Source organism: Phoxinus phoxinus (genome assembly GCF_949152265.1).
Source record: "Phoxinus phoxinus genome assembly, chromosome: 16".
Classification (NCBI taxonomy): Eukaryota; Metazoa; Chordata; class Actinopteri; order Cypriniformes; family Leuciscidae; genus Phoxinus; species Phoxinus phoxinus.
Window position 1 is genome coordinate 19,307,457 of NC_136891.1, and position 22,828 is coordinate 19,330,284.

General features: G+C 42.1%; 1 protein-coding gene and 1 long non-coding RNA gene across 3 annotated transcripts in view; both read right to left on the reverse strand.

Annotated features, from left to right (window-relative positions):
• Positions 1–4,425: 4,425 nt before the first annotated feature.
• The window catches only part of LOC307012476 (uncharacterized protein), a 102,722-nt gene continuing 84,319 nt past the window's right edge, over positions 4,426–22,828 (reverse strand). Inside the window, exon 2 of the mRNA XM_079639180.1 lies at positions 4,426–4,442. The gene's annotated coding sequence lies outside the window, so the exon portion shown is untranslated. The remainder of the gene's footprint in view (positions 4,443–22,828) is intronic.
• LOC306983768 lies at positions 15,051–16,281 on the reverse strand. Of its 2 annotated transcripts, none has more exons than XR_013794429.1 (3): positions 16,112–16,281; positions 15,527–16,029; positions 15,051–15,085 (listed from the first exon to the last, which is right to left on the reverse strand). It is a non-coding gene; the product is annotated as an uncharacterized lncRNA (long non-coding RNA). The 2 variants fall into 2 exon arrangements; XR_013794430.1 differs by having other exon boundaries at positions 15,527–15,685; positions 15,760–16,281.

A 22,828-nucleotide genomic window follows, 5' to 3' on the forward strand; every position in this document is an offset into this window, starting at 1 on the left:
ACAATAAAAATACATATACACAATCTAATATCACTAACTCGGAAACCTTTATTTGAAAAACTACTTAATTCAAAACACATTTACAACACTTCTTTTTCATTTAAAACTGCTTTTTTAAATCAACAATTCATTTCAAATGCTTAAGTCTTGACAGAAAGTAGCATCTTTTTCTCTTGCTTGGCTTCTTCCTTTTGTTCCTCTTCTTCTTTTTCTTTTCTTTTTTTTCACTGATGAATCTGAAGAAGAATCTGAAGTCTCTTGCTATTCTGTATTATGTATTAAAAGAAAATGCAGTACACCCAGAAATATGTCCTCACACATTTACTCATCTTTTACCCTCATGCCATCCAAGATGTATACGACTTTCCTTCAGATTAACACAAATTAAGGTTTTGAGAAAAATAAAAATATATCTCTGGGAATACATATAATGCAAACTCATGTGTTCCTAAAAGTTGGAGCCTCAATCAGCACATACTGCAATAACTGAATGAATCCATACGACCCCAATGGATGTATCAATATCTTCTGAAGTAAAACGATGGGTGTTCGTAAGAAAAATAACAATATTTTAAACTTTTTAAACTGTAGACTATCGTTTCAGACCAACTGTAATAAGTTGTTTTTTAAATAAAGGTTTCAGAGTCAGTGATATTAGATTGTGTGTATGTATTTTTATTGTATTTACCCTGTAGCTACATAGAACAAGATGGTAGCAAGCACCACTTTCCCTGTAACTACATGGAACAAGAGTGTATTTCCCAGTATTTAAAAAAATTGCAGTAGTTTTAGCTTTACTTGCCGGGCTGTAATCTAAAGCGTTACCTTTCTTTCTTTTTTTTCAAAACCTTATGAATATAGATTAGTTTTTCCCTCTTCATCATCTTTGGCATGTTACCTCATTTTTTTCAGCATCTTGGACATTATGTATGACATGTTTGACTTCCCCTTCTAGGTTTGGCAATCTCTTTTTTGCCAAAATTTGGGGAGGGTCCTCTTCAATTCCAAAAATGATACTCTCCCTGCACACAAAGTCCACAAATAAATAATTTACTCACTCTGGTGTGGAAGAACTTGACTGGCCTGCAAGCCCAGACGTGAACTCCATGAACACATTTGGGATAAATAGGAGCAGTTTTGTGAGCTAGACGCCATCGCCTACATCAGTGCCTGACCTCAATGATGATCTTGTGTGTGAATGGAAGCAAATCCCTGCATCCATGTTCCAACATCTAGTGGAAAGCTTTCCAAGAAGAGTGTAAGCTGTTGTGGCAGCAAAAGGAGGGATTAATGCATGCTGCTATGCATTTTAAAAATAAATGTTCAACAAGACACAAGAGCATCAGAGAGGTCAAGCACTGATGCTGGGAGATGCTTCCTTGCTAGCTGTTTCTTCACTGTTTCTGATTTGGATCTTGCTTTGTGCACAGGGGTATTGATATTTTAGAACTGGCAGCACATACAGTAGTTCCCTATATGTAATTGTATGCTGTAGTATTGAGATTTCTTTTTTCCTAGACTTACTAGTATTGCAAACCCATTAATTAGGGTTCGGCAATACTAGTACATTAATAAATGTTCATTAATACATTTTCCATAAACATAGTTTGAAGCCAACAAATCGGATAATTATTTAGGATCTTGACTAAAATATCAATGAGCATTCAGATTGAAACCCCACACTTGCACACAGTGAGATTAAAATTTGAAAATTTGTTTTGAAGCAACATTGTGTCAGCTTTTTGTATGTTGTTGCTTTTCTTAATATATGTAGCTTTATAAACAAACGATTCACTGATATAGTGAGTGATATATGTTCTAAAATATAATTATTCTCCACTCGAAATCAACAGTCACTGACAAATTCAAGCCGTTTTGTTTATGTCAATTTCTCATCAGTGGGAACTGCACACCTCTCAGCGGGAAGCCTCTTATTGTCAAATGCCCAAAGGGCACTGGCTACATTGGCCCAGTATGTATTCTTTACTCTAGGGTCCATGTATCCATGTCTTGTGCCTGCTGCACTGCCAAAATTGATGGACTCTCTGCTAATACATTCCTTAACCTGTGACCTTCTTCTTCTTTTTCTAGCAGCAGGGACATACACAAATAATCTTGTTACACTATAACCATATTCATTTTGACATGGTAATACCATAGTATTCTTTGAAGTACCTTCCATTATACGCTCATAAGTGCTACGATGAAGTACCATTATCTCTGATACATTGCTTTTCCGCTATAGTGCTAGTTATATGGGACCTACAGTATGACTGACAGCAGCATCCCCATGCAACCCTGCTTTCAGCTCCACTTTGAGTCACATGACCAGGGCCAAAGTACGACCTAGTAGAGTGCTGTTAGGGTAATATAAAACTGGCCATTTCCAACTCTGGAAAAACTGTGTCCTTTTCGTGACTAAGTGCACTCTTCATAAGTGCACTCTTCTAGATGAAGAGATGTAGTGTCATTAGATTTATCAAGTCTATTGAACAAAGCACATTATATCGGTATTAGCCTACTGTCCTTTGAGCGGATGTTGTTGTTTTTGCCCTTGCATGGTGCACTAAAATAAAAATAAAACAATAAATGATAATAATAATAATAAAATGTGTGTAATGTCTGTATTTTATTTTATTTATTTATTATTTAGCACACATACGAAACACAATAAACAGACTTGGCTCAATTTCAGAATGACCAAAACAACATTTGAAATGCTGTCCAATGAAATCAATCCACTAGTTCAGTTTTTTGTTATGCCTTAGCCTCAGTTTAGCTCATAAGTATTTCATTGGCATTTTTAGAAATTATGTGCATCTTGGTGTTTTCATCCAGAGTTTTTTTATGCAATATCCCAAAATTGAAACATAGCAAGTGTTTTGGAGTTTTAAGCCTTTCTTTGGCTTTTTTAAGGACTTTTCACTTTCTTCTTGATATTGAAATCATTTCCACAGAGCAGTTTTTCGAATACTATCCTTTCACTTATTCAACAGTTTTACACAATTAAGTTGTCTAAAGACATGATACAAAACAAATAAGAGTTTTAAATAGAGTTTGAAACAAATTGATAAAAGGCATATAATACAAATGAACTGACCAAGAAAGTTCCCTTTCGAAAGGGAACTCGCGCTGTGTCCCCTAGGGGTCGCTATACGAAATGACTCTGGCATGACTGGTGTCTGAAGCATGAGTCTAAACCCTACAATGAACTTGACATTGGCAGGCGGCAGCCTATGACGTCACCACTGGTGTGGCCGTGAGTATAAAAGGGCACCTGTGAAATATGTCATCCTCTTTCTTGTCTTCAGGAGTTTTTTTTGCACAGTGAGGAGCACGTGCATTTAGCTACTGAGGGAGCTGAATGCACGCATTCCATGGGTCTCCTCTTGCTATATTTCTCAATGAAAAGTTCAGTTTGTGCCGTCCCTACTCTCGAGGGATGTGGGACGCGCATTTATGTGGAATGCTGTCTTTTCTTCGAAGAAGCTGGATGCGCTAGGTATGATGCTATACTATTCCTTTCTTCTCCCTCCTGAGAGGGAGTGTTTGCACAAGCGTGTTCAGCTCTTGAGGGAGTTTAAGGCACACGTATCGATACATTCGTGTCTGTTCTCACTCTGATTCTTTTCAGAGTGATAGAATCTGACACGTGAACTAGTGCGCTTGACTCTCGAGTCCTTTGACTTAGCTCAGCCAATAGGGCACTCATCAATTTCAGCATGGCAGTGTGGGTATTTCATGCTCCATAGAGACCCCTAGGAGACACAGCTCGAGTTCCCTTTCGGAAGGGAACGTCTCAGGTTACGCATGCAACCATGGTTCCCTGAGAATAGGGAACGAGACGCTGAGTCCCTTTGCCATGCTTCCGGTATTCCTGTACATGTCTCCTTCAGACAACAAGTGGATGAAGTATTTCACAGGTGCCCTTTTATACTCTCGGCCTCACCTGTGGTGACGTCATAGGCTGCCGCCTGCCAATGTCAAGTTAATTGTAGTGTTTAAGTCAAGTCAAGTCATCTTTATTTATATAGCGCTTTTTACAATACAGATTGTATCAAAGCAGCTTCACAGTGATAACATGAAAATAATACAAAAACCTTTAAGGCAGATCTATAATATTGTTGAATATTAAATGTCCCCAACTAAGCAAGCCAGAAGGTAAGGCAACAGCGGCAAGGAACCAAAACTCCATCAGGTGACAGAATGGAGAAAAAAACCTTGGGAGAACCCAGGCTCAGTCGGGGGCCAGTTCTCCTCTGGCCAATGAGTGAACAGTAAGTTCAGAATGAATCAGAGTATTTGTCCAGTTCCGGTTGGTTGAAGTCGAGTGGAGAGGAGGAGAGACTGGTTGACACTTCAGGTCAGCGACGTCGTCGTGTCCTGGCGCTGGTCCTTCATCAGATCTGGATACGGCCTGGTTCCGGTGGACAGCGGTAAACCTCGGGATAGACAGAGAGACTAATATCAGCGTAGACGCCATCCTTCTTATGATGTAACAAGTACATCAGGATTTACGGGAAGTGTTCCCGGTCCCGGCTGTTCTAAACTATGCAGCCTAATTATATAAGTCTATAATGTGTTATGTGTATGCTAGGCCGAAGAGATTTGTTTTTAGTCTAGATTTGAACTGACAGAGTGTGTCTGCTTCCCGGACAATGGTAGGAAGACTGTTCCAAAGTTTTGGTGCTAAGTAGAAAAAGGATCTACCGCCAGCAGTCGATTTTGATATTCTAGGTATTATTAACTGGCCGGAACTTTGAGATCGCAGTAGACGTTGAAGGACTTTAGACACCAGTCATGCCGGAGGCATTCCCCATAGCAATCCCAAAGGGACGCAGCATCTCGTTCCCTATTCTCAGGGAACCACGGTTACGTGCGTAACCTGAGATGATTCCTCATTTACATGTTAACACATCTGCATACTGTACAGTACACTGTGAGGCTGTAATTGAAATGTAGTAAATCACTACTTCTCATTTCCCAGTTGCTTTAAGTAAATCCCAAACAGGGATTTATGTGCTGGCCACAGCCAGTAAAGCTAGTATTGTCTTTGTCTCCACAATTTCTGATTTGGCAGTGAAAGATGACTTTGGATTACTGTAATGAGTGTCTTGAGGGGGAGATTTAGTAAAGATGCTATTGATCTTTTTATTCCTGAAATAATTTGTTTGCCTTTACTCTGCCAGCCTCTCCTATCAACAGCAGCCAAAAGCCAGAGAGTTGAACAACTGTATTCCACCCCCACCTATAAACGAGCCCTTTATATGGGATTGTGTGGATATAAACAAATTCATTCTCACAGCAGTTATGTTCTTGTCCTTCATTGATAAAATATCTCAAGCATTTTTAGTTAACACTATCGCTTTGGCATTCAGTATTTTCTTAGCTTTTGTGAAGAGTTTACACAGTAGGACTGTGGATTCTCATCTTGATATGATAACAGTAAATTTACAAATATTTGTTTATTTATGATTAACACGGTTATATTCAAATGTGAATCTGACACAATTAGAGCACTGGTACTAATAAAAACTGTGAAAACTTCAATGAAACTAAGCCCAGATTAGTGTAACAACACCAACCACTCAATGATTAACATGAGGATTATAGTTTCCGTCCATGTACTTACAGCATATTTATTACAGTAAATTAATCGGCATTACCTTGACCTGCAAACTAACAATAACAATGTAAACAGATCTTGTTGTGTCCTAATGGGATGTCAAGTCAAGTCAAGTCACCTTTATTTATATAGCGCTTTTTACAATACAGATTGTATCAAAGCAGCTTCACAGTGATAACATGAAAATAATACAAAAAACAATTTCATCATCGTCCACCTTTAAGGCAGATCTATAATATTGCTGAATATTAAATGTCCCCAACTAAGCAAGCCAGAAGGTAAGGCAACAGCGGCAAGGAACCAAAACTCCATCAGGTAACAGAATGGAGAAAAAAACCTTGGGAGAACCCAGGCTCAGTCGGGGACCAGTTCTCCTCTGGCCAATGAGTGAACAGTGTATGAAGTTCAGAATGAATCAGAGTATTTGTCCAGTTCCGGTTGGTTGAAGTCGGAGTGGAGAGGAGGAGAGACTGGTTGACACTTCAGGTCAGCGGCGTCGTCGTGTCCTGGCGCTGGTCCTTCATCAGATCTGGATACCGCCTGGTTCCAGTGGACAGCGGTAAACCTCGGGATAGACAGAGAGACTAATATCAGCGTAGACGCCATCCTTCTTATGATGTAACAAGTACATCAGGATTTACGGGAAGTGTTCCCGGTCCCGGCTGTTCTAAACTATGCAGCCTAATTATATAAGTCTATAATGTGTTATGTGTATGCTAGGCCGAAGAGATTTGTTTTTAGTCTAGATTTGAACTGACAGAGTGTGTCTGCTTCCCGGACAATGTTAGGAAGACTGTTCCAAAGTTTTGGTGCTAAGTAGGAAAAGGATCTACCGCCAGCAGTCGATTTTGATATTCTAGGTATTATTAACTGGCCGGAATTTTGAGATCGCAGTAGACGTGAAGGACAATAATGCGTTAAGAGCTCGCTCAAGTACTGCGGAGCTAAACCATTTAGTGCTTTGTAAGTGATCAGCAATATTTTAAAATTTATACGATGTTTAATAGGCAGCCAATGCAGTGTTGACAGAACAGGGCTAATATGGTCATACTTCCTGGTTCTAGTAAGAACTCGAGCTGCTGCGTTTTGAACTAGCTGTAGTTTGTTTATTAAGCGTGCAGGGCAACCACCCAGTAGAGCATTACAATAATTTAGCCTTGAGGTCATAAACGCATGAACTAATTGTTCTGCATTATTCATTGAGAGCATATGACGTAATTTAGATATATTTTTAAGATGGAAGAAAGCGGTTTTACAGATACTAGACACATGACTTTCAAATGAAAGATTGGTATCAAAGAGCACACCCAGGTTCCTAACCGACGACGAAGAATTAACAGAGCAGCCATCAAGTGTTAGACAGTACTCTAGGTTATTACGTGTGGAAGTTTTTTGTCCAATAATTAGAATCTCTGTTTTTTCTGAATTTAGTAGTAGGAAATTACTAGTCATCCAATTTTTTATATCAGCTATGCATTCCGTTAATTTTGTGAATTGGTAGGTTTCGTTAGGTTTTGAAGAAATATACAGCTGAGTATTGTCGGCATAACAGTGAAAGCTAATTCCATGTTTCCTAATGATATCTCCTAATGGTAGCATGTACAGAGTGAACAGCAGCGGTCCTAGTACTGAGCCTTGTGGTACGCCATACTGAACTTGTGATTGATAAGACATCTCTTCATTTACTGCTACAAACTGATAACGGTCAGATAAGTATGATTTAAACCATGCTAGTGCAATTCCACTAATGCCAATGTGGCGTGTGACACGAGGGCAGTGTACGGGGGCTTCTTAAAGAATTATAATTAATAAGATTGTATCATTCACATTCCGACTACGCCACTCTGGGAATTTCACCCAAAGAATTAGAATAAGCCCAACAAAAGGCACACACAGGTTCGTATCACCTAATGAGGTCAGAGACATGGGTCATGGTACAAAACTTTTATTGACAATTCTAAAAAGGGAACAATAAAAAGGATATCAGGCACTTCGTTCAAATTCAATGAACCCCTAAAGGTTTAGAACCTGGTCGAGGCAGGGGCAAGAGGCACCGAGGCAGGGAGTCGTAGCATGCCACCCGCAGACGCAGGACCACTGCACTTCACTGTGCGCGCACACACACACACACACACACACGTGTTAATATCAAGCACTGCACACGGTCAGAAAGATACCGTCACCAAAGGAGAATCCTCTGCCCCTGGTGCTCAGGCCCTGCCAACACACACACAAAGAATATACATCAAATACAGAAATAAAATAAAGAAAGGCACTTTACTAGTTGGAAGGATTATAAATGCTCAAAATCAAAGTAACCAAAACACTATAATTAATGAATTGAAGTAAACAGTTGGGCAAAAATAACCAGATGTCAATGGCAGCAAAACATATAGAAATCAATAAAGGAAAAACACAACTTCCAGCAAAATGGTTAAACAAACCGGTCCAACAATTTGGAATGAGTTAAAGAAATGAACTATTATTTCAGAAAATAAGAAAATAAAGAGTTCAACTTTAAAGCAAAATCAAATACAAATAAAAAACAAAATAGAAAGAACCAAAATATATTAGAATGAGAGAGGAACAAAGATGGCAGTTCAGATGTTAGCACCAATCTCTGTAGTTAATCTCAACTCGAAGAAAAATGAAAACTACCTAAAGTCAAAGCGAAACTAAAAGAAATCAACTAAAGCCCCAACTTGCAGTTGGATCAGTTGACAGTAACAGTTGCAGCCGAATTGAAACAGGACAGCACTGCGGCAGTAAATGAACACGAAGAACCCCGTCTGGAATGAGTTATAGCCCTTTATGGACCTATAAACAACATAAGATTGTTACTCTGCTAGATAAATTCTCCAAATTAATACGCACGTAAAACTAATACATACCGATCGTCGAGGAAACAGAAACGTAGCTTTCTCTAGAAGGGAACTCAGGTTCTCACAACTGAGAAAGGGTAAAGATTAGGACATATTCTTAAATACGACTAGCACTTCAAAGGCACGCATGTCATGCAACAGCGCACGATTAGCAAACTCTCCCTACCTTCTCCAGCATCCAGATTCCGTACGCGCATCCAGTACACGCAAACAATAACAATCCTAACGAGCTTGTGCAGCGGGGGACAGCAGCACACTCTTCAAAGCGAAGCGGTGTCTCTAAGGTACATTAAAAGAACGCATTTCACATAACTGAATACAATTCAGGAGCTAAAAACAACTAGCAGCGCCTTCCCCTTACCGGCTCGGGTGCTCGCATCCGGTTTCCAGGAAGCAGTGGCGGAAGCGCGTTAATGACGCGGTGATTCAAAACATGACGCCTGACGAGCGGTAACTGCGCTGCGGTTTTAAAGCCCAGGAGCACCGATGATTGGATAGACTGGCCATCAATATCAATGATTAAAACAAAACAAAAACGCCCTCCCTGCCACATCTACCCCATCATTCTGCATCGGCGCCCCGACGATGGACTAATGTCAATTAACAAGACACCCCTCCAATTTACTAACTCCAAGGTCTAAACAAGGCTGAAATGCTATGGGTTACGATCCCAGGAGTACCGGTTACTCGATTCCTTACCTCTCCCACAGCCTGGGGGAGACGATGCAAATTCGAATGCTGACCCGCTCCGGCTCGGCCCGAGCGCCGAGGGGAGACCCCCCTCTCATTATGGGAACTGGGAGGAGTTTCACTTTCTCCCACTATAGGTTCTACACCCCGTTCCTCTGACTCCCTCAAAGCCACACCACCAGGAGGTGGGCCCATAGGCCATCGCTCTTCCTGTACCTCAAGCTGTGTTGGGCGCCCAACGCCCCACGGTCCCAGACCCTGAACAATCTGAGGAGTCTCTGGCACCAACAACATAAAATCGTCATCATACTCTTGAGGGTCATCTTGGGCTTCCACAACACCTGTAGGCTGATTGACAGGCGTAACGTCCTTCCGGACACAAGCCTTCAACAGAGAACGATGCACTCGGCGTACCTTGCCCAAATCTGAAACTGGCGCAATGGCATACACAGCACCTCCCTCCTCAGGGGACCGGATCACCTGATATGTCACCGAACTCCACAAGTCCTGGATCTTGTGGCGACCCCGCACTGCATGATCTCGTAGATAGACTAACTGACCCTCTGACAAAGGTAGATCGCGAACATGTTGGTCGTGCTGCCTCTTGCGACGGTCAGCCGCAGCTTTCAGGCGCTCACGTGCTCCCTCAAAGGCAACTTGCAACCGCCTACGATGTTCTATGACCCAGCTGTGTACGCTTCCGGCGGCCGGTTCTGGCACTCTACCAAGCAAGAAGTCGATCGGCAACTGAGGTTCTTGCCCAAACATTAAGTAATGTGGAGACTCTCCTGTCACTTGATGGGGAGTGGTATTATAACAAAATATCACTTGAGACAAACAAGACACCCAGTCCCTCTTCCTAGAGCCCGGCAAGGTTCGCAACAAGTTGTACAAAGTGCGATTAAATCGCTCACATTGCCCATTACCGGCCGGGTGGTATGGGGTGGTACGAGATTTCCTTACCTGATAAAGCTCGCAAAGCTGCCGAATAAGAGCGGACTCAAAGTTCCGGCCCTGGTCTGAATGAATTCTGCCCGGAACACCGAATTTGTAAAACCACTCTTCAACCAAAATTTGGGCTACGGTCTCAGCTCTTTGGTCTCGTGTAGGTACCGCCATAGAAAATTTACTAAACACATCAGTCATCACCAATATGTTTTCCTGTCCGGAATGTGAGGGTTCAAGCACAGTGAAGTCAATCGCAAGTACTTCATTAGGCCTCGAAGCCAGTAAATGGCCCATAAAAGCCCGAGCTATTGGCCGATTATCTTTGGCGAGCTGACAACGTTCACATTCTTGACACCAAAAGGTAATATCAGCCAACATATTTGGCCAATAGCACCGCTGCCGAATCAACTCACTGGTGCGCTCCACCCCTTGATGCCCATGTTGTTGGTGGAGCTGCATCAAAACCTCTTTCCTCAAAACATCAGGCAACACTAATTGGTAACATTCTTCACCTCCGTCAGGACGAAATACTTTCCGATACAACACTCCTTCCCTCGTCTCTAATCGATTCCATTGTTGGAGGAGAGTCAAACATGGTCTAATCAACTGATGCCGCTCCTCGGGCCCCGGCCGCCGGCCCTGCTCCCAGAACTTTATTACCGGTCCGATAACGGGATCAGTCTCCTGCATAGATCGCAGGTCATGAGTAGAATAGCCTGGCAACGCACTCACTGCCCTCACATCTACCTGTGCTGCACATCCTATGCCAATGGCCTGCTGTAACAACTCAGGGACTACGACACCTGCAGCCAAACCCCCAAGCGGACCTCGAACCACCGGGTTCTGGCGAGAGAGAGCGTCTGCATTACCATTGCTCCTTCCTGACCTATATCTCACCTCAAAATCAAAAGCGGCTAGCTCTGCAGCCCAACGTTGCTCTGTAGCTCCGAGCTTCGCTGTAGCTAGATGACTTAAGGGATTATTATCCGTGAACACAATACACTTGTGCCCTAGAAGATATTCCCTGAATTTTTCAACCATGGCCCACTTGAGCGCCACAAACTCTAATTTCATTGAGCTGTAGTTGGTCATATTACGCTCAGTGGGCCTTAAGCTACGACTGGCATATGCTATGGGTCGGGTTTTCCCTTCAAATTCTTGGGACAAAACCGCCCCCAGCCCCCCATGACTAGCGTCTACTTCTAGAATGAAGGGTTTGGAAAAGTCTGCGTAAGCCAGTACTGGGGTGGATGTTAACCTTATTTTTAAGGCCTCAAATGCTGTCTGACAGTGCTCGGTCCAGACAGAAATCAGACTCTGCCCCCTTCGCTTACCTGACTTACCTCCCATCACCTCAGCAACTAACTTATGCAGAGGGGCTGCCAATTTGGCAAACCCCTCCACAAAGCGCCTATAGTAGCTCGCAAAGCCAAGAAACGTTCGTAACTCGGAAACGGTCTCAGGGCAACGCCATTTTGCAACAGCCTCGATTTTACCTGGATCTGTTGCCACCCCTTGCGCCGATATAACATGCCCCAAGTACTTAACTTCTGGCCTGAAGAAAGCACATTTCTCCAGCTTTGCCTTGAGTCCTTCCCTCTCTAACCGACTCAAGACCATCTCCAATCTCTCTAGATGCTGGGCAACGGAGGAGGAAAACACAACAACATCGTCAAGATACAGAAGCAGGGACTGACACCGCTGATCACCAAATAGTCTCTCCATTAACCTCTGGAACGTACTCGGAGCGTTGCAAAGTCCAAAAGGCATACGGTTCCATTCAAATAATCCAAACGGCGTACAGAACGCAGTCTTGGACTTATCTGGCTCTGAAACAGGAACCTGCAAATAACCGCTGGCCAAATCCAGTGTAGAGAACCAGCGAGCCCCCCCTAGTGAATCCAAAGATTCCTCGATACGAGGAAGAGGAAATGCGTCCCTCCTAGTCTTGGCATTCAGGTGACGGTAGTCTACGCACATACGCAGACTACCGTCCTTCTTTTTGACTAGCACAATCGGCGATGCATAAGGGCTACAACTTTCACGAACTATTCCAGCCTCCAACAACTGGTGAATATGGGTTTTTACCACCTCATATTCAGAAGGGGGTATCCGTCTGTATCGTTGACGCACTGGGACATTATCCAATAAAGGAATGTCATGGGAAATGAGGCGAGTACAACCTAGATCGTTCTCATGACCTGAAAATACTGCTTCGTATTTCTGCACCAGAGCTCTAACCTGAGCCTGTTCTGATTCTGACAAAACCGATAAATCAATAGACTCCATCTGTTGGGACAAGGGACTCTCCTGCACACTATGGGACTGGACAGTGGCAATTACTGGCTTTATTTCAACGACTCCTCTTGGCAAACTGACTACGTAAACCTCCCTAAGGTTACCCACCACCGTGGTAGGGCGAAGCATCACATCCACGGTGCCGACATTCACTACCGGCACATAGACAGTCCCTTGAATTACTCTTACCAAAGCAGGTGATGCTAAAAGCCCAGCTGGGAGGCCTGACTCAGGGGGCTCAAATAAAACGGTACTGCCAAAATATTGGGCCGAACAGGTTGCCGCCACTAGCTTAATAGTGCCACCTGGTATGCGACACACCCCGCGTCCACGCACCCGTACACACCCTACTTGATCTAAGCGCTCTCTAGCATTTACTTGCTGGCAATATTGCAGTGCACTCGACACACTTGGTAATTGTGTAACTACAGGTAAGTCGAAGAGGGAGGTGCCATGCTGCCCAAAAAGCTCCTTATAACACCGGCCAAGAATGTTCATCCCCAGTACCCCAGGGACATCCACACTCATGCCTCCAGGAGGATCCCGAACAACCAGTACACCACAACCAACGACAAGCCTGCCACAAATCTCCACATCTAGCTCCAAATATCCCATGTACGGGATAGTAAGCCCATTGGCTGCTCGAAGCTGTAGCCACTGACAATTTTGAAGACGATCCTGACCCCATGGTTCAAAATGTTGTCGAAAGCAACGTTCAGTGATAGTTGTTACCATAGAACCAGTATCCACCAAGCAGGACACTGAAACACCTCCCATAAGGGCAACCACATGTGGACAAGAGGAGATTAAATGGGGGACTGAACTGCGTACACCTATCCTACTTGAGTCAATTACTTCCCCACCCAGGCGGTGACTCTGCGACCTGGTGGGAACTAGTTTTCCGATGGCCGGGAGGGACGTAGCCGTCCATTCTCAGCTGTAGTGGGACCTGCCACCGGCTGGGAGGGATTTGGGAAATTACGTTGCCCATCACACTCACGAGCAAAGTGGCCCGGTCTCTGACACCGCCTACATATAACTGGACCAGAACGAGGGGAGCGACTACGTGTATTAGATGGATGGAGACGGGCAAAGGTTTGAGTAAGGTGATTCAACTGCTGCTGTTGCTGTCGTAACATTTCCCTCAGCTCACCAAACTCTGACTGCTGTGGCGACCCAGCTGTTTCAACTGGTGCCCCACCATGTACCCCATATTGAATACAATATGCTAGTGGGACCGACTGACTACGCCCTCTTGACCCTCCAGGCATCCCCTCCTGTACCCACCTAATTGCTTCACCGCGAACCTCCAATAAAGTAGCAGTGGGCTGGCGGCGAACCAACTGCTTCAGCTCTCGCCTAAGGGTGCTGTCAGCGACATGCTCTACAAATTGGTCCCGCAACAAATTTTCTGCATTTTGCATGACATGCGGCGCCCGATTCTTAACCCTTTCTAAAAGGCCCATAAGCGCAAGAGAAAATTCTAGCAGAGTCTCACCCTCCTGCTGCTTCCTGGAAAAGAAGGCCTCTTGTAACGCTACATAAGACCGGGAACACCCATAAAGATCACGCAGCGCCTTAATAATCCTATCAGGGTCTCCGCGTTCTAGATCAGGACGATACCTTATCTCTTCTCTTGCCTCTCCCTCTAAGTGATCAAAAAGGAAGAAAGCTTGATCTGCATTTGACATGTGGCGCACCCTTATACACGCCTGTGCCTCCTCAACCCATTCGTCAACATCCAAACCCGATTTGCCATTGAATTTTGGGCAGCGTCGATCTCGCGGTACAAAAACAAATCGTTCAGGTGCAACCGTACCAAGTGGTTGAGGCGTCACAGGCGGAGCAGTAGAGGTACCGGGCAAGGCTGCATCAGGACCAGGCAATCCAACTGGTGCCTGTGCCTGCTGCAACCTTACGTTGTCAGCTCTCAACTGGGCTACCAAATCTCTCAATTCTTGTAATTCATCCTCCATTTTGATGTTAATTGACTTTTTCCTTTTTAAAGAAGAAACTTACCACTGCAAGGAAGAAGACACCAATTGGAACAACTCCGGCACAATGCACTGCTGTCCTGTTTCAAAAAAACAACCCACAAAACACAGAGAAAAAGAACATACAAAAAAAACCAATGTCTCTGACTCAAAGTTATGGTGAACCCTGCCGACTGCGCCAAGATGTGGCGTGTGACACGAGGGCAGTGTACGGGGGCTTCTTAAAGAATTATAATTAATAAGATTGTATCATTCACATTCCGACTACGCCACTCTGGGAATTTCACCCAAAGAATTAGAATAAGCCCAACAAAAGGCACACACAGGTTCGTATCACCTAATGAGGTCAGAGACATGGGTCATGGTACAAAACTTTTATTGACAATTCTAAAAAGGGAACAATAAAAAGGATATCAGGCACTTCGTTCAAATTCAATGAACCCCTAAAGGTTTAGAACCTGGTCGAGGCAGGGGCAAGAGGCACCGAGGCAGGGAGTCGTAGCATGCCACCCGCAGACGCAGGACCACTGCACTTCACTGTGTGCGCACACACACACACACACACACACGTGTTAATATCAAGCACTGCACACGGTGAGAAAGATACCGTCACCAAAGGAGAATCCTCTGCCCCTGGTGCTCAGGCCCTGCCAACACACACACAAAGAATATACATCAAATACAGAAATAAAATAAAGAAAGGCACTTTACTAGTTGGAAGGATTATAAATGCTCAAAATCAAAGTAACCAAAACACTATAATTAATGAATTGAAGTAAACAGTTGGGCAAAAATAACCAGATGTCAATGGCAGCAAAACATATAGAAATCAATAAAGGAAAAACACAACTTCCAGCAAAATGGTTAAACAAACCGGTCCAACAATTTGGAATGAGTTAAAGAAATGAACTATTATTTCAGAAAATAAGAAAATAAAGAGTTCAACTTTAAAGCAAAATCAAATACAAATAAAAAACAAAATAGAAAGAACCAAAATATATTAGAATGAGAGAGGAACAAAGATGGCAGTTCAGGTGTTAGCACCAATCTCTGTAGTTAATCTCAACTCGAAGAAAAATGAAAACTACCTAAAGTCAAAGCGAAACTAAAAGAAATCAACTAAAGCCCCAACTTGCAGTTGGATCAGTTGACAGTAACAGTTGCAGCCGAATTGAAACAGGACAGCACTGCGGCAGTAAATGAACACGAAGAACCCCGTCTGGAATGAGTTATAGCCCTTTATGGACCTATAAACAACATAAGATTGTTACTCTGCTAGATAAATTCTCCAAATTAATACGCACGTAAAACTAATACATACCGATCGTCGAGGAAACAGAAACGTAGCTTTCTCTAGAAGGGAACTCAGGTTCTCACAACTGAGAAAGGGTAAAGATTAGGACATATTCTTAAATACGACTAGCACTTCAAAGGCACGCATGTCATGCAACAGCGCACGATTAGCAAACTCTCCCTACCTTCTCCAGCATCCAGATTCCGTACGCGCATCCAGTACACGCAAACAATAACAATCCTAACGAGCTTGTGCAGCGGGGGACAGCAGCACACTCTTCAAAGCGAAGCGGTGTCTCTAAGGTACATTAAAAGAACGCATTTCACATAACTGAATACAATTCAGGAGCTAAAAACAACTAGCAGCGCCTTCCCCTTACCGGCTCGGGTGCTCGCATCCGGTTTCCAGGAAGCAGTGGCGGAAGCGCGTTAATGACGCGGTGATTCAAAACATGACGCCTGACGAGCGGTAACTGCGCTGCGGTTTTAAAGCCCAGGAGCACCGATGATTGGATAGACTGGCCATCAATATCAATGATTAAAACAAAACAAAAACGCCCTCCCTGCCACACCAACATAATGTTTGAGTCTATTTAAAAGGATGTTGTGGTCAATGGTGCCAAATGCAGCACTAAGATCAAGTAACACTAAAAGAGAGATACAACCACGATCGGATGATAAGAGCAAATCATTTGTGACTTTAACGAGAGCTGTCTCGGTACTATGGTACGGTCTAAATCCGGACTGAAAATCCTCGCAGATATCATTTCTTTCAAGAAAGGAACACAGTTGTGAGGATACTGCTTTTTCTAATATCTTTGACAGAAATGGCAGATTAGAGATCGGCCTGTAATTGACTAATTTTGTAGGATCAAGTTGCTGTTTTTTAACAAGCGGTTTAATCATAGCTAGCTTAAAGGTTTTTGGTATGTATCCTAGAGACAAAGATGAATTAATGATATTAAGAAGAGGATCTATGACATCTGGAAGCATCTCTTTCAGCAGCTTAGTTGGTATAGGGTCTAACATGCACGTTGTCGATTTAGATGATTTAACGAGTTTGCAAAATTCTTCCTCTCCTATAGCAATGAATGAATCAAATTTTCCCTCAGGGAGACTACAATGCACTTCCTGATGCGATACTGTATTAGAAGATTATTGATAAAGCAATCTTTAGTGGCAGAAGTGATAGGTCTAACATATTTATAACACGGAGTCGGCTTTGCAGCCTTGGCTAAATTTAATTTACACGAGACTAGATAATGATCTGAGATGTCATCGCTCTGCTGCAGTATTTCAACGGCATCAACATCTATTCCATGTGATAGTATTAGATCTAGAGTATGATTACGACAATGAGTCGGTCCTGACACATGTTGTCTAACTCCAATTGAGTTTATAATGTCTTTAAATGCCAATCCCAATGCATCTTTTTCATTATCTATGTGTATATTAAAGTCACCAACAATTAGTACTTTATCTGCAGCCAATACTAATTCTGATAGAAAGTCCGCAAATTCTTTGATAAAGTCTGTATGGTACCCAGGTGGCCTGTATACAGTAGCCAGCAGAATTTTCAAACGTGATTTCTCGTTTACACTATATATTTTTACATTAAGCACCAACGCTTCAAAAGAATTATATTTACAACTAGATTTCTTAGTGGTTTTGAAAATATTACTATAAATTACAGCAACACCTCCTCCTTTGCGTTTCAGACGAGGTTCATGTTTATAACCGTAATCTTGTGGGGTTGACTCATTTAAAGCAATGTAATCGCTTGGTTTTAGCCAGGTTTCTGTCAAACACAGCACATCTAGGTTATAATCTGTAATCATATCATTAACTATTAGCGCTTTTGAAGTAAGAGATCGAATATTCAGCAACCCAAGCTTTATCATTTGCTCATTTGTATTATATCTGTTTTTTATTTGTTGAAGATCAATTCAATTTTTAACCTTAGATGGGTTTGAACGTATTTTGGATTTTCAAGTTCGGGGAACAGACACAGTCTCTATATGATGATATCTAGGTGAAAGAGGCTCTATGTGATGGGATTTATCTGACCTTGGTGACGTGAGGCCACTAGCAGACGGTCGGTTAAGCCAGTCTGTCTGCTTCCTGACCTGAGGCCCAGATTGTCATGTTGGATGTCCACTCTAGTCCGTAGAATGTCTGTTGGGGAGAATCAAAAATAAAGTGTTTGCAGATATTAGGAAGACAGTCTCTACTAATACTCTAATGAGAGTTAGATGTAATGTAGTTTCAAAGTTACTTATGGTTAATAAAATGTCTAAAGACACTTGTGTACAGCAGTGGGCTTTCAAGACTAATTGAATTTCCTTTACATCAGCTGTTAGTGTCCGGAAGGTTTTCTCTCACACGTGAAAGGCTTCAGTAATGACACAGAAATAGCAGTGAAATGGAACAAGTTTCAGGTGGAATCAGAATAGTTTATAGTATTAGATGATAAAGTATATAGCTAAGAAAGGTTAAATACAGTAAATGGGAGAAATTTGGTCTATTTGCTGACTCTAGTAAAGGTAGTCCCCCCTTCCAAATATAGAGCCAGTCTTCAAAGTCATCATCTGTTTTCCATGACAGTTTGTGCAGTTTGTTTAATGCGTCACAGCAATTGCTGTCGGAAGCTCCGTAGAAATTGCTGTAAAGTGGTTGGTGTGTTGTGCAGTTTTGGAGATTTTAGTATTTCCCTGTTAGATAGGCTGTATCAATTAGATAGGCTGTATACTTGCATGATTGAAAATAGCTCCTGTACATGGCTGCCGAGTGAACTGACTTGCCTGTGTTTCTTAGCATGCATAGATCTTCTTAATTATGGAGAGTTTAGTTGGACATTTACTTTGTCTTAGACAAAGGAAAATATGTATGAACCTTCTAAAGTTCTAAACCATTTTAGAATGTTTTTAGAAAGCTAAAATGTCTGAAGTCATGGTGAATTTGGTGAATTTCACGAGAAAGGTTGTGAAAACAATATACTGTCGATGTGAGCAGCAATTAGCAGAATGGGTTCTGGAAGATATTGTAAGAAGTAGATGAAACTTATGTGTCAATCATTAAAAAAATGTTTTAAAAGTTCCAAGTTTTGATTTGTTTTCTCAGACATTATTGGTAGATGTGTTTATATCTGATAGAGCTTGAGTATTTTGTGTGGCTAACTTTTATCTATATTGCTCAAAGTGAAAGTGCAACATATTTAGCATGTATGAATTATAAAACATGGATAATTTTCACATAATTGGGCTTTAATTACTTTTCTCTTGAAAAAGTAAAGTAAGGGAGTACTCTTAATGCTTATGTAATTTAGTTGTGGTTACTTCTGATGTAATTGCATCAAATACTGGATACTAGACTATACATACAGACGGTTGGTCTGGGAACGCCTCGTCACGTGATGTGAATTTAGCCGTGGGGGAAAACATTGCCTTGGCACTAATTGAAATACACGGGACAATCATGCCGAAGAGTTGCTGTGTCGTTTTCTGTACTGCCAATAAACAAACAAATTATAAATTGAAGTTCTACATTCTTCCTAATAAACACACAGAACTGGAAAGGAGGACAAAATGGCTACAAGCAATAAGGCGTGAGGATCATCAAGGGAAGTTGTGGAAGCCCAAGACTAAGCATGTGTATGTGTGCAGTCGGCAATCGCTTGATAGGCCAATCGCTACGTAATGATGCGAGCCGTGAACCTATGGAGTAGTTCGAGGTCTACACTCAATACAGACTGCAGTCTGTGAGTTAGGGATAACTGTCAGCACAGTCCCTCGGCAACTTCGTACTACTGATCACCGTTTTACAAAAGGATTAATAGTTTGGAGTGAAGCATACTAACAATTGGTAAGTGACAAGGTTTTATGGAGTTATTGAGGCTAATGTTACCGCTACAGCTTCCGCGATGTCTTACCTGGAGATTCAACCAGATATGTCTGAAAACGACACCCTTCGGCCATTTGGTTGGGTCATTGACCCAGTTTTTTATTAAATAAGGGCAATCATAACCTATTGCAGTTAATTTTGCAATGTACCGTTGCTGGTCGGCAGGCGTCAATGACTCGCAATACGACATTTTTGTCATTCAAATACACACGTTGTTCGCTGTGTTCCAAGTTTCTGTCATGATTCTGCCATCACGTCCTTGTTTTTCCTGGTCTTTTGGCAGGATCATGGCAGACCCATGTTTTGTTTACAAGCGCATGGCCTGTTTTTTGGGCCATGTGCTTGTGTTGTCTCGTTACGTAACCCCGCCCCCTTGTTATCCTCGTCTTGTCATTATTACCTAGTCAGTGTCACCTGTTCCCCTCATTAGTTTCTCCCTTTTTAATCCCCTTGTGTTTGCTGTCCTGTGCCGGTTCATTGTCAATCATTGCGTGTTATTCTCTGTGACAGTCTTGTGAGTACTTTGTCTGAATCCTGTTTAATAAGAATTGTGAGTTTGTGTTGCTGTTTGTTTCCTGTCTAGACATCGTCAAGTCAGTATCTAGTCTTTATTTATCATCTTGTCTTAGTCAAGCTGTACTCTCCTCCAGTCCTGTTTTGTGTCGTAATAAACCTTGAGTGTCTGCATATCGTCTGTGTTTGGGTTCTCTCCATCAACCTCCTGACAGTTTCGTGTCTACCCTTGTATTTTTCAACTGGTCAAGGTTGATATGGGGTTTAGACAGTAATTAGTAATACTTAATGCAATACTTTTAAGAGAAAGTAGTTATCTAATAACACTGTAGAAGATTTAATTAGTAGTAAGTCATTCATTACTTTTTCAGAATAACTTACCAAACACTGATGATAATATATAATAAAATCATGCAAATTGCCAAAATGCAGTTGCCTGCCAGTAATGGAAAGTATATTACCTGAATTCACCCTGCCAAGGTAATTGTAGCTGCTGCCCCCAATTTTAAAGTGTAACTCAACCCCTGGTCAGAGCCTAACCCCACCCACTGGCAATATTTGAAAAATGCTGTAAAAGTGGGCATAGCCAACCCGATCTCACGGCAATTCGTACGAATTTTACGAGGTGGCTAATTCGTACCAATTCATACGACCTCACTCGTACGAATTTGTAAGTTTTTTGCTAAATCGTACATATTTTACGATTTGCCAAAATCGTATGAATTCATATTAATGACCTACCCCTGACCCCGCCCCTAAACCCAACCGTCACGTGGGTTTAGACAAATCGTACAAATTCGTACGAGTGAGGTCGTACAAATTCGTACGAATTAGCCACCTTTTAATCACTCGTACAAATTCGTACGAATTGGTCGTGAGATAGCGTTGGCATAGCCCAGCGGAGACAGAGGGGATGATCCGAGGGCGGGGCTGAGCGGGGGGCGTGCACCTGAGAACCACAGTGACGGAGTGATTGACAGCTGTCAGACACTTAAAGATGAAGAGTGACGCCAATAGCTTTGCAACAGAGCGGTTATTTGAAGTAGAGGACTTTTCTCCCCCACCTTCACCTGAAGATAGTAAATGGAGCAAATTTCAGCACAGGTCAAAATATATCAGCCCTTTTTGTTCTTAGAATAACTGATAGATTGTAAGTGTATTCTGAGAACAGTACCTTATGTCAGATATACTAAACCATTTATGAAGTCCCACCTGTTTAAAAACTCAGGGACCAGCACTTAAACCCTGTGTCAAGCCAGCAAACGTATGTATAACACTTTTCTCGCTACACACACCCTTACCTGACCCCCTCACACACACCTCTTACTTCTCAGAAAATAACCATGTTCAATTTCAACTGTAGAAACACCCACCCTTACAGCAGAAAAATAAAATGAAGGAGAGGAGGCGAGGCGAGAAAAAGACTGCTGCTGACAGCTGTGGGTTTTCCCGGGCAGGAACTCGACCGGGATGTGTTTTCTCATGACTAGCACCCACTGACCTCCATTAGTGGAAGTAATAATAAAAAGCTCCTCACAGAGATTAAATATTTCATAACACTGTTGATACACACTCACAGTCATACACATGATTTGCACATACTGAGGTCCTGTACCTATTTCAGAAAACTGTTATTTTTCATTAGGTTAGATATTATGAATCACTCAATTTACTTTTTAATTGTGTTTGTAGTTATGAACCAACTTCTTCTCCAAAGCACAATTGGTTGGGCAATTTAGTAGTTATAGCATGCATGGAGATATTGATAATTCATTATTAAAAGTGTCTTGGATGCCTCGTGGTCTGTGGCAGGCGCTATAGCTTGAGCTCTAGTTCTGTGCCGGGCTCGGACGTTGTCACAGGGTCCACGGCAGAGGATCTCTGGATCATCCCGGGCTGGGATGATGAGTCCTGTCTGGAGCGGGCAGATAGATGGCGGAGTGAGGGTGGATCCACACACCCACAAGGCGTAATCATTGAACTTGACGAAGGGACAGTGATCCTCCATCAACAGCATCTGTACAAGAATGTTGTCCATTCCCCTACAGAAGAGCTGTTTAAGAAGTTCTCATACATTCATCCAGTGAGCATACATTCTGTAGGTAACAGTCCACTATTTAATTTGTTTCTTGTTTTTGAGGGTCGTTATATATATATATATTCTTTTTTTTTTCTTCTTTTTTTCAGAAGTCTCTTATGCTCACCAAGGCTGCATTTATTGAATCAAAATACAGTAATAATATACAATTTACAATTTATCTTATTGGTAACACTTTATTTTACGGTGTTCGTGATACAGAGTAATTACTTAATTAATTCCTTAGTAGTAGAAGTTGTAATAACATGTAACAAAATGTAATTAATATGTAACTAAGTTTTGGAACAGCTTGTACTATACAGATTGTAATTATGCACATGCAATAGGCAGCTGCTGTTACACATATGTAACAAGCCGAGTTGGATAAGGTTTATAGGTACACATGAAGTACACTTAAGTACATTCTTGATACACTTTATTTTACGTAGCTTATCCCTGTGTAATATTATGTAATTGCAATGTAAATAGGAAGCTACTGCATGTATTTAAGCTGTGAACTAGTGAGTTAATTCAAACTAAGGTGCATATGGATAAGGTAAGATAGAAATGAAGTACACTTAAGTACAATCTTGATACACTTTATTTT